General features: G+C 42.9%; 1 long non-coding RNA gene across 3 annotated transcripts; it reads left to right on the top strand.

Moving 5' to 3' along the window:
• The first annotated feature begins 852 nt into the window (after window positions 1–852).
• Window positions 853–6,232, top strand: LOC103646954 (uncharacterized). 3 transcript variants are annotated; one of them, XR_562566.3, is made up of 5 exons: window positions 866–1,398; window positions 1,480–1,547; window positions 1,638–1,787; window positions 1,898–1,960; window positions 3,211–3,599. It is a non-coding gene; the product is annotated as an uncharacterized lncRNA (long non-coding RNA). The 3 variants fall into 3 exon arrangements; XR_002267273.3 differs by adding an exon at window positions 5,956–6,232 and having other exon boundaries at window positions 853–1,787; window positions 3,211–3,316; XR_002267272.2 differs by having other exon boundaries at window positions 862–1,787.
• The last annotated feature ends 6,891 nt before the right edge of the window (window positions 6,233–13,123 follow it).

Raw genomic sequence — 13,123 nt, 5'->3', positions numbered from 1 at the left:
ATAACGAGATCGTAGGAACAAGAATCACTAAATTTGGAGTTACAATTTTCGAGTTATGTTTTTCTGAAGTTATTAAGTGCTTGGTGTGGAATAATTCAAGTGAATAATTTTAATCTAAGTTTCATGGCTAAATAGAGTTATTAGGTGATAAACAATAATAAAACAAAATTAAATGTCACTAGAATGGATCAATTTAGAGTTAAAATGAATTAAATATGAATTATACAAATTTCTGGAATTTTTTTTATTAAAAATCAATTTCTATAATTATTTATCTAATTTCTCTGTTCTCTGGACTGCACGCACAAAAACAGAGAAGCTCGGGGACTAGAGCGCAAAAGTGTCCCAGACTCAGTGGTGCACCCGAGTGGACTACGAGTTTATTACTTGATTTTCCAGGGTCTCTTCTGCAAAGCTGGCTTGGCGAAAGGGTATTGTGAGATTTGGGCCGCAGGATCACCCATCAACACTATGGATTAGATCGGCCCCAGGCCTGAACCGGTATACTATGCCGACCCCCGGATCATAGATCGACGGTCCAAGATGGCCCACGGCCTCCAGGGGATCTGGTGCACCCGATTCCGACCAAACGAGTGAGATATTAAAGAGTCCTGACCAAATTCCTGCCCTCCAATGCGAGATCTACGCCTCGGATCCAATACCGCAGGGTACCGCCCTCATCTAATCGTGACCGACCCTAAGCGATCTAACGGTCACCCTTACTTCTTCCTCCAGAATATAAAACCCGGCGGCGCCGGTATGCCCACGGCGGAGCAGTCCCAACCGGGCGTGGTTAGTGCCCCAACGCTACCCCGAAAGGTGCTATGCGCAGTGGCAGGGGCGGAGGGCCCAGTATGGCCCGGTATTGCCTGGGCAATACCTTGGGTCAGCCCACTAAGAGATTAGGGTTCTCTGTGTGCAGCACAGCCGCTGCCCGCTGAGCCGCACCCGCACGGCTGCACAGGCACAGCCGCAGGCTCCTCCCGCATCTGCATGGGCGCTGACCGCTTGGCAGACGGCCTGCTCGGCTGCTCCTCATCTCCGACGCTCTGCTCGGCTGCTCGTGCTCGGCAGACGGTAGTCCCGCTCCGGCGCTCCGCTGCTCGCCCGGCCAGCCGGCCTGCTCGGCTGCTCTTGCAGACTGCAGTCCTTCTACCTCTGCCTGCTTGTCCGGTGTCCCGCCCGGCGGGCGGCAGCCGACTGCAGGGTGCAGGCTGTGGCTGTTTATCCCGGCCCGCCGAGGCGCCGACCCGGCCGGCTGCCGCAGTGTCGCTGCTTCCAGCTTGCTTCCTGCTTGCTTTAGTTCATTACTTCATTAGTTATTACGTCATTAGTTGCTTGACTACAGAGTGCTTGAGTTTGAGTGCTTGACTGCTTGTCCCATCTGATGGCCTAAAGGTAGCGCATGAGTATTTATTTGATTATGCGCGTGAGTATTTGATTATGCGTGTCTAATCAATTAGATTTTTTGATGTGCAGATTTTTCAATTTCTAAATAGCAGTCTTAGATATAAACAAAAACAAGACAAAGAATATGGCCCAAAAAAGTATCTCTCTATATTATGTGAACACTCCTGTTGGCTGTTGTAATGTCTTCTAATTATCTAATACATGCTATATGCTTCGTAAAATGACAGATTTAAAGACCTATTTCAGTCAAGTTTCTAGTGGAAGTAGACCAAGCACTCGCGCTAGTGGAGTTTACAATAAACCCAGAATACAAGTTGGAGTTCAAGAGAATAACAATGAAGATGCCAATGGTGAAACTGTTAATGGTTAAGTCGAAAGTATAAATCAGTTCAAACTGGATCACATTATTTCTGATCCGAGACTTCGTATTCCAATCGATTATTTTACTTCAATTTGCCATTGGTAACTCATTTTTTCTTTTTTTCAGATTTTATTCGCTATATGGCATTTGGTTGTAAATGGATTGTAATCAAGATGACTATTAAATAAGGTATTTTCAACATCTATTACTTATTTTGTAGCTATAAGTTATTTTAAACTGTGTCATAAATTTTTAGTCTTTGTTGCGTTAGCAATACCTAAATTTTCTGGCGTCCTCCGCCACAGCGCAGTGGAGAGTGGGATGAAGAGGATGGGGGTGGTTTTACCTCAAAATTGGGGCGGTGACACCCAGCTTCGACGCAAACCGCGGCGCCCACGGCTTTCTCCAACCACAGCGAGCAATTCCCCGGTCAACATCGGCCTTCCAACCGATTAACCCCTCACACAACCTAGCTAGGGCCCGGAACATCGCTGTGCAGTTCTGCGGGGGGGCGGGGGGCGGGGGGGGTCGATTCTCACCGCCAGCGAGAATCCGCAGCAGCGCCCCGCTTTCACCCCGGGCTCCTACTCTCAGGTGTATCTCACCCGGTGGCTTGGGTGGCATGGGATTGCTTCTGGTGAATCAAATCGGTGGGCACCCCGTGCCACAGCTTTTATGGGGAAGGGCATGCACGGGTCGATCGGAACTGACGCGGCGGTGAGTACGGTCGGGTTGTTGAGGCGTTTGAGCATTGGGCCCCACCCAGCAGCGGCCAGTCTGAGAAGCGAAGACCCAAACGTGACTGACAGGTAGTCCCACTGGCCCGAGACGGTATACGCGAGAGAGAAACCTCGCCCACCCCGGGGAGGCCCACACGACAGTGGCATTGGGCGAGCCTTGCGCTCGCATGAGGATGACCAGTGGGGGCCAGATGTCAGCGCTAGCGCTAGTGCGGACTGGCTTGGTGCGCTTTAAGTGGGCCGACAGTGAGGTTTCAGCACATTAGCGTGTGTTCTTCCTATTTCTTTTTCTTTTATCTTTTCTTTCTTTCAAAACTTCAATTCAAATTTAGATTCAAACTTTGTGGCAAATTTGTACTCAGACCAAATGTTTAATTTGATCATACCAAATTGTGATGAAGTTATTTATTTATAAATTTATTTTGTATTGTATAATATTTCTCTCCTTCCTTCTCTATTTTCAAACCCTAATTTCAATTTGGCGTTCAATCCACATCTCAAATAGTTATTATATTTTTATTAATATTATTGTTACTATTATTAAATGCACAAACAACCAAAATTCCTACATGATGCATAGAGTATTTTATTAAGTAATTGTTTACTTAAATATGGTTATTACCATGTTCTTTTATGTAGATGACAAATCATATACTGACATCAACTCTTTTCCTATTATTTTCAAACTGGGTATTACAGGTTTCTCGGATGTGGTAAAACAGATATGGTCTACCGAAATGGATGGCAATACCCCTATGGATAGATGGCAAGCAAAGATTCGAAAATTACGCCAATATCTTACGAGGTGGGCAAAGCATACAAATGGGATTAATAAGAAGGAAAAGAAAAGTTTGTTGAACAACCTTGATGAGCTAGACAGAATAGCAGAGTCAACAATTTTGACGCAGCAAGAACTTGATTTGAAATGTTGTGTTCATAATAGGCTTGCCAATTTGCTTAGGGAGGAAGAAATAAAATGGTACCAAAGGGCTAAGGTGTAGGATTTGTTACAAGGTGACTGTAATACAAAATATTTTTAGATGGTTGCTAATGGAAAGTTTAGAAAGACTAGGATTTTCCAGTTGAAAGACAGGAATCAAGTTATTACGGATGAGTTTGAACTAAAACAATACATTACCACGTACTACAAAAAGGCTTTTTGGGCCACCAGAGAATAATGATTTTAGTCTGGATGAGTTTCGAAGATATGATATTCCTCAAGTTAATTCACTAGGAAATGAAGTCTTAGTAAGGCACTTTACGGAAGAGGAGGTTAGAGCAGCTATTTTTGAGATGGAAAATAATAAGGCCCCGGGCCCTGATGGATTCCCAGTAGAATTCTATCAGACCTTTTGGGATACGTTAAAATATGATTTAATGGCTTTGTTTAGGGACTTCCATGATAATATGCTGCCTTTACATAGCCTTACTTTTGGAACTATAATTCTTCTTCCAAAAAGTAAAGAGTCTGTTGCAATCCAACAATATAGACCCATTTGCTTACTGAATGTAAGTTTCAAAATATTCACAAAAGTGGCAACAAATAGAATTTCTACAATTGCACAAAAGATAATTGGACCTACACAGACCGCTTTTATTCCGGGTAGGAACATCATGGAGGGAGTGGTAGTCTTACATGAGACTATTCATGAACGGCATCGAAAGAAGCAAAATGGGGTAATTCTCAAGATAGACTTTGAGAAGGCTTATGATAAAGTGAGGTGGAGTTTTGTTCAACAAACTTTGTGGATGAAAGTTTTCTCAGATAAATGGTGCTCTTGGATTAATGCTTTCATTAGGGGTGGTCATGTGGCAATCAAAACAAATGATCAGTTGGGACAGTTTTTTCAAACGAAAAGGGGCTACGACAAGGTGATCCCTTATCTCGTGTCTTGTTTAATATTGTAGTTGACATGTTGGCTATATTAACCAATGGAGCGAAACAAGAGGGTCAATTATCCGACTTGGTGCCACATTTGGTGGATGGTGGCTTGTCGATTCTCCAATATGCGGATGACACCATTCTGTTTATGGTTCATGATTTCAAGAAAGCAGTGAATATGAAAATGCTTTTATGTGCTATTGAGCAGTTATCAGGGCTCAAAATTAATTTCCACAAATGTGAGGTTTATTGCTTTGGAGAAGCAAAAACTCAAGAACATCAATACGCACAGCTCTTTGGTTGCAGAAAAGGGGATTACCCGTTTAGATACTTAGGTTTACCAATGCATTATAGAAAACTAAGTATGGCAGATTGGAAGATAATCGAGAACAAAATCGAAAGAAATTATCCAGCTAGAAAGGGAAATACATGTTCGTGGGTGGAAAGCTTGTTCTTATTAACTCTACCCTTACGAGCATTGCAATGTTTATGATGTCTTTTTTTGAGATCCCAAGAAGTGTTTTGGAAAAAATAGACTATTACAGATCGCGTTTTTTTTGGCAAGGGGAGGATAATAAGAAAAGTATAGACCCACCAAGTGGAGTATCATCTATCAACCAAAGGAGGTGGGGGTTTAGGGGTGAAAAACATTGATGCACAAAACAAATGCCTCTTAAGAAAATGGTTGTTTAAACTCCTGAATGAGGAGGGTTTATGGCAAACCATGTTGCGAAGGAAATACTTGCAACAACATACATTACCACAAGCTCAACGTAGACCCTCTTATTCGCATTTTTGGAAGGGGCTTCTAAAAGATAAAGACAACTTCCTAAACTTTGGATCCTTTCAACTTAACAATGGCACACATATTAGGTTTTGGGAGCACAAATGGTTGAGGATAGGCATCCTAAAAGAAATATACCCACAACTATATGCATTGGTTCAACGAAAAAATGTGGTGGTTGCTAATATATTTCAAACCAGTCTGCTGAATATTTCTTTTCGTCGGGGTCTAATGGGGCAGCTACATGAACAATGGACGGATTTAGTGGCTCACCTTGTTCATGTTCGATTAAACACAGCGAGTGACACGTTCCGTTGGGAATTGTTGGCGGACGGATCCTTTAGTGTTCATTCGATGTACAAGGGGCTAATAACTAATGTCAATGTGGCGTGGCACAAAGACATTTGGAAGGCTAAGATGCCTTTAAATATTAAAATCTTCATGTGGTATTTACATAGTGGTGTTGTACTTACCAAAGATAATTAACTCAAGCGTAATTGGAAGGGAAATGCAAAATGTTCTTTTGTACCCAGAATGAGACAATTGATCATCTTTTTGCCACTATCAACTTGCTAAATTTATTTGGCGTTTAGTTCGAATCAGATGTGATGTTTGTCCACCAAACAATATTAGACATATCTTTGGTTCTTGGTTAATTGGTCTAGATAATAGAATGATAAGTCATTTTATTCTAGCAATTTCGGCTATATGTTGGGCAATCTGGTTGAGCAGGAATGATGCAGTGTTTGATAATGCTCCAATAAAATCTTCTTTGCAGGTGTTTTTTCGGGCTACGCATTGGCTTCGCTTCTAGGCTCAATTACAACTTAGACAGGATGATCAAGAACTAATAATCAAGGCATGTTGTAGATTGGAGGAGTTGGTGATGCAGATTTTTAGACATCATGGATGGGGATCTCCATTTAGACTTTGTCTTTAATCTCGTTTTGTCGCACTATGTTTTGCTTTTCTCCGAGTTTTCAGATAGTGATGTTCCTATCTGAGTCTGTAATAACTCGTCTATGGTATCTTTGAGACAAAGGCCAGGAACTTTCAATTCCCATTATCTAAAAAATGTAAAATAGAGAGTAAAATGCCTTATAAGTTGCCCCGTCAGGATGTGAGGATGGGATCAAATTCAGTTAACTGAATTTTGGGTCCAGTGAAATGTGCTCCACTTTGGGGTACCATAACTTGTAATCCATGCATGTTTGGCTCTGGAGTGTTGTAGAAAGGTGAAAGATCCATACTTAATAAACAAGTTTGGAATGGTGAGTATGGTCTGCCCTTCTACAAAATTGGGAGAAAAAGGGTGGTGAACTTGGCCCTGTAGTTGAACTAAAGAAGTTCAGAACGGTGCAAAATCCCTGAAAATATCTCAACCCACTTGTTTCTCTAGGTGGTTCTGGCATGCAACAGATATGGAGAGATTGTGTTGAAAGGGGGAAGTGCATGACATGAGTTTATCACCACATGGATGAGTTTGAGGAGGTGTAAAACCTATCTATTTGATGACTCAGTTGCTGGTTGTTTGCCTTGCTGTCACACATACAGCAAGGGTGAACTTGGCTTTTCCCCTATGCTTGGTCTAACGTGGTGACCATGTAGAGAAGTTGGGGGACATATTATTGCCAGTTTGGCTCTATGTTAAGTTCCAGTGAAACTACAACAATCCTTTTAGCTTGTATGCCTTGCCATGGTTGGTTGCAGCACAAATTGAGTTTCTCTGTGCTCCTGTCGACCTCCTGCCCTGCTCACCGCGCCACCTCATTCACCTACATCTAGATAAAGTCCTCAAATCTTCTCCACCCCTCTGGTTCACTGTGAAAACTAGAACTCGTGGTGAGCCATAGCAGTGGTGACCACACCAGCTTCTCTCCTCGGTTCACAATGGACAAGGTTTCTCGGCATCGTTTCATGCCTCGGTCTTGGTGTTCGGGCTCTTCTTACTTATGGTGAAGCTCACAGACCTGTTTGTTTAAACTCTATTGTGCTAGATTGACCAGAACGTGGCCGCGGCGCCATCAGTCGACACTATGAACTACCCTCAGCGTGGACCAATCCACTCATAGCTTCTCCGAGAGAACTTTGGTCAGCACTGTATACTTGAGGGGTCGTCGGTACTCGTCGTGACCTCGGATTGACCTCTATTGTGCTTGACGCCTCGGTCCACCTCACCGGAGCTTGGTTGCCCGCCATCGCCGTGTCTAGGGAGGCTCTATGTTGTTTGAGATCGATTAACCTAGGGGAAGTAATAAGTTAGCCTTGGGAAGTACATGGGTGAGCACGACTTCACTAAAGATGGTCGCCACCGGTGGGTCCGCGTGGTAGTTGGCAGTCGCTCGTTGAAGCCGATCAGGTCTGAGAAAGTGCGAAAACACAAAAGCTCAGGGGTCAGGGTGAGATTGTTAATGATTGTAGGAAATAATGGACAGGTCTCTTAATCGAATACTTGATTGAACGGGGTCGGGGTGAAAAAGGCGCAGTGCGGGCGTGGGTGATCGACACGGGCCAGCTTTTCCTATGCTCGTGGGCCGAGCCGAGGGTTTTGGCCAAGTTCAATTGATGTTTTTTCTTTTTTTCTTTTTACTGGCAGTTTGTCAAATTCATTAGAAAACATAGAAAAATACTAAAATTACCAAACAAAATTTTGTAGAGTTCACAAAATTGTGTAGTTCCTATTAAAATTAGTCTTAGGATTTTTGTAGTAACAAGTAAAATATTAGTCATTTAAAGGTACCCTTAGAAGGCTTAAAATAGTTTTAGAAATAAAATCATAAAAGAATTTGGAAAAATAATTTATCCTTGATGTAACTCCTGGTTCAAATCTAAGCCTTTTAGGAGTCGAGTTACCCAGAGAAATATAAACTAGCTAAGTATAGGTATTTAAAACCCTAAACCTTGATATTAATCTAAGGTTAGATAAAACTTAAGTCATGTAGAACCTTAAACAACTAGTTTGGTAAACTTTAGTCTATGTAGTTCTCTGATTTTCTAAAGTAAGTTAGTTTGATCACTTTAAGCCAACATTAAGTAACTTAGAATCATGAGTATAATCACCCTATGCTTATTTAAAAGTATTTATGTTTTCCACCTCTCCCTAGTGAGAGTTTGCATGACATATAATTACATGAGCATTCATATACTCGTGAATTACTTGTAGAACACCTAGAAGAAGAATTTGAAGTGGAAGTGGAAGAGGAACCAGTTCCTCAATCTGAAGCTTCTCCAACGGAAGTTGTTCTTGAATGTCCTTCCGAAGGTGCTCTAGTAGGGTTTGCTGCCAACTACAATATTCTGGTAGAAGAGCATGACTCTCCTCCTCATCAAGGCAAGCCCTAGTGCATTTACCAAATTCCTTGTGATTTTAAAATCTTTATCACTTATATGATGCATTAGGTGATAGGAGTTGAATAACTAAAACCTTTGTTGCATAACTTCCTTGAACTATTGGCTATCATCCTTGACACTAGATTGGAAAAGCTAGATATGCTTAGTATGATTATAGATTAGGAACAAAAATGTTTTGATGTATGAATCATGTTTTACAAAGAAAAAGAGCTTGGAGTGATGAACGTATCAAAGGCCTTGATGACTTCATCATTCCAGCAGGATACCTTTGACAGGTACAAGGTTTTAGAAATAGTTTAAACTGAGACCAGATGTTGAGCCAAAAAGGTCGCCTATCTATGTAGTTTAAGGACCGCAATGATTGTTGGTCTGCTGATCTCGGACCCTTTAATTGGCCACATGCCTCGTCATGGGTAAGCTTAGCCTCGGCTGGACTAATACCAGAAAGGTCGGCCCGCAGTGGGAGTGGAGATATGGCGAGAGTATCATGTATCCACCTCGCAAGAGGCTGGATGGTGGGGTACTGAGCTCTCGGTTGGCGGGGACCCGTTCTGGTCTTGAGAAACCCGGGTACGAGTTGACATATGCAAGGGTTAAGTGCTACATATGTCATGTGGTTGGAGATACCCAGCTGGGTACTAATCGATTCGAATCGTCGTTACTTCTAAGATATGAAGACTAGATCACTGCCCTGCATCGTAGTTAACAATTATAACATGGTTTATGTTATGTAAAAGAAAGCTAGATTAGGCCAAGTGAATGAACTAGATCAGGTCAATCTAGAGAAAGGTAATCACTTAACTTGGAAAATAAAAGCTGGCCTAAGGACCAAGTAATAGTAAGCTCTTATGCAAAAACTTGAGTCATTGAACATTGATGACCTTTACCTTGACTCCCAAATCAACTAGCATATCCTTGAGAGTCTTTTCTTTAGTCGGGTCAGTCTTGCTGAGTAATTGCGTACTCAGGGTTTTATTCCCTATGTTGTTGGAGGAGTTCTTAACACGTTTAAGTTCTGTTAGGCTTAGTCTCAAGACCTTTTACTTATGTTTGTTTGTATGTGTACTTGTGGGAACATGACATCTTCCCAAGTTATATAATAAGTTAGCACTTTGACTCTACCTCAGGCATGTAATAATAAACACTACTTGGTTTGTAAACTTAAAGGTTTGCTAATGTCTATTATCTTATTGTGAAGTCTTCCGCTCAACTTTTTTGTTTAAAGTTTATGTTCATGTATGGTTATTGTAATATTCGCAACTACGGGTGAATGATCCTGGGAAATGAACGAGTTCATCGAAACTCGACATCCCAAGTAAGTTATCAGATTCACTTACATATCCATTTGAGGCCTTGAAGGCAAGGATTGGTGTACGTGGGCTCAATAATTTTGTTGGGTTGTGACACAAATGTAGATTTAGCCTTGGCTCCTGTGATTGAGGTTGGACATAATGTGGAACATAAAGAGAACAGTACAAAGATGCACTGAACACCTCCTTCGGCTAGGAAGGTTGAGCATCTGATGAAACAAGCTCTTTCTGCTTGTTGATTGTATGGTGGTATGTTCTTGTGGTGTGGCCTTTGTCCTCACCACGAAACAAGGAGAATGGCTTCCTTGTAGGTGTACTGAATCTGCCATCGAAACTTTGGCCTCTCTTTCGCCTCTCGAAGAAGGTGGATGAAACGTGTTATGCAAAGGCTGCTGCTGAGACCTAGCTTGTTGATGGGAGCTTGCTTGCTACTGACCCGAAAGACCCTAAGACAGGGCCATCTTTTCTTCACCCTACATCGGGTTGTAAATGCTTCGAACATGCCTTGGTTGGAACCTTCCCTCGAAGCCCCTATCATCTTTGGTGTATCTGTGTAACTCCTCGCTTCTTTGGCAGAAATCATTTTAAGTCCTTATGTATTCATCCATCTTTTGCAGCAAATTCTCAAGGGAATGGGGAAATTTCCTTGCAAAATATTGGGCTACTGGTCCTGGCTGAGACCCTTGACCATGGCTTCGATGACGATGTCATCCTAGATTGCTGGTACTGTTGGGGGCCTTCGGCTTCCGAAGGTCCTCAAAAACATGATTTAACAGTGTTTTTAGAGTATAATGTGTGAGCAGGTATCTTCGGACTCGTATCAGAAAGGGAGAAGCTCAAAAGATACGAAGGTTGACACAGCGCCGAAGCTGTGAAGCAGGAAAGCTTCGGCATGTTCGCAGAAAAGGGAACCGACTTAAAGATGAAAAGGCCATTTAGACCTCGATAGATTGCTATAGAATTATCACCAAATGTAAAGGGCATGTATGTAATTTTGTATGGGTTGTACCCCGTGCCTATAAATAGGTGAACAGTACCCCCGTACTGTTCACGCTGACTTGGTGTTCACTTTTGCGTCACGCTTGTACTTTCATTTCCTTCAAATTGAAGGTATATCTGTAATCCAATGCTATTTTTATTTATATATAATAATGATATATGATGATCTATGTAATTCTTTATGTTTCTTGTAATTTATTCTTCGTTAATATGTAATGCATTTATAATGGTTCGCCCTTTGTGACCTTCGTCCGAAAATCATTATATCCCAAGGGAAATAATGCTTCGTAGGACGAAGGATTTAACCGATTAACATTTTCTGTGTTGCCTTGTTCTTGAAGCATTTGAGAACAAGTCCCCAACATTGGCGCCCACCTCCGGTGAACTCACTTCCACTCTGAATTTTTTGAACACCTTCGGCGATCATAAACCTTCGTTATGGCGCCGAAGAAAGCTTCAGCGACTGGGGCTGCAGCTCTGCAACCACTGGACCACAATCAGGAGACAGTCTCCCTGCAGGAGGCCCGAAGCCAGAAAAGGAAGGCTGTCAGCCCAACACCACCAGAGGACGAGATAGATCAAGAAATCAGAAATATGGAGATGCTTCATCAAGAAGTACAGAGGAAGAAGGAAAAGATGGCCAGGCTGGCTGAACTGCAGAGGCAGATAGACGAAGCCTCTGAAGAAGTTCGTCATCTTGCTCAGGATGAGCAGCACCGAAGGCCTCAGCACCAAGATCTTCATCAAGAGGGTTTTCCCAACGAAGATGACTGGTATGACAATTTCCATCATGGAAATTTTGTTTTTGATGATGCTTCTCCTCTGTCCGCTGAGCTGCAGGCTACACCTTGGCCTCCGTCTTACAAGCCGCCTCAGCTTCCCATATTCGATGGTCACTCGGACCCGAAGCAGTTTTTGATGAGCTACGAAGCAACAGTATCTTCATATGGTGGCAATGCTTCAGTCATGGCCAAATCTTTTGTCATGGCTGTCAGGAGTGTTGCTCAAACCTGGTACTCCTCCCTTCGACCAGGAACGATCACTTCATGGCAGAAGCTGAAGGACTTGTTGTTAACCAGCTTTCAAGGATTTCAGACGAAGCCAGTCACTGCTCAGGCTCTGTTCCAGTGCACCCAGGATCACGAAGAGTACCTTCAGGCGTATGTCCGAAGGTTCTTGCGTTTGAGGGCACAGGCACCAACGGTGCCCAATGAAATTGTCATCGAGGCCATGATCAAGGGGCTTCGGCTAGGTCCATCAGCTCAGTACTTCGCTAGGAAGCCCCCTCAAACTTTAGAGAAGCTGCTCCAGAAGATGGACGAGTACATTCGGGCCGATAATGATTTTCGCCAGAGAAGGGAGGAGGCTTTCAGGTTTTCTGAAATGACCAGGGGCTTCGGAGGGAAGTTTTACCCGAGGCACGTAAGATCAATTCACAACTCTACACAAAGTGATGATAAGGGGAGCCAACAGCAAAGGCCACAATATTCCTCACAGGCTTCGGGGCAACAGCAAGCTCCCTTCCGACCACCAGCTCCAAGAGGAAGAGGTGCCAGGGGCTTCGGAGGAAGATTTGGCGATCAACAGAGAAGAATCTTTTGCTTATTCTGTGGTGAGAACAAGGGCCATACTACCAGGATGTGTCACGTTACCATCCAGAAGCAAAAGGAAATAGCCGAAGCCGCAGCACAACAAGCTCAGCCGAAGCAGGTCATGCATACAGCTTCGTATCACTCGCCCTACATTCCAGAGTATGTGGGCAACCACCCTGCAGTTTCCGTTGCTTCGGCGAGTCAATCTCAAGCTTCTTGGCAACAACCTCCGCCTCCACCTCCATTACAGCAAGGACAGCAGCCAGAAGGGAGCCAGTATGCTCCACACCAAAGGGACTTCCGAGAGCAGTCCGAAGCTCGTACAGTCAACAGCACCGTGCCAGAATCAAAGCACATCTATTGACAAATATCCTACCCTAATAGCAATCTTTTCTATCCAGTTTTGTTTTCTATAATAAAGGATATTGTTTAGGTTTCATATGAATACTTTCGTTGATTTCCACAAGGAAAATATATTTTTCTCAAGCTTAAATTGTTAAAGTTTAAAGACTTGTGATAATCAAGAGGACCTTCGGATTACCGGAAATTATTCGAAACAGCAAAAAAGTCGTTCTAAGGAACGCAGAGTAAGTTGCCGAAGTCACAAAAAAGTCGTTCCAAAGGGAACGCAGTGTAAGTTTTTTGCTCCAAAGTCGTTCCTAAGGGAATGCAGAGCTTACAGCGAAAAGTCAAC

The sequence above is a fragment of the Zea mays genome, chromosome 2 (assembly GCF_902167145.1).
Source record: "Zea mays cultivar B73 chromosome 2, Zm-B73-REFERENCE-NAM-5.0, whole genome shotgun sequence".
Lineage (NCBI taxonomy): Eukaryota > Viridiplantae > Streptophyta > Magnoliopsida > Poales > Poaceae > Zea > Zea mays.
This window is presented reverse-complemented; position numbering and strand designations above follow the sequence as displayed.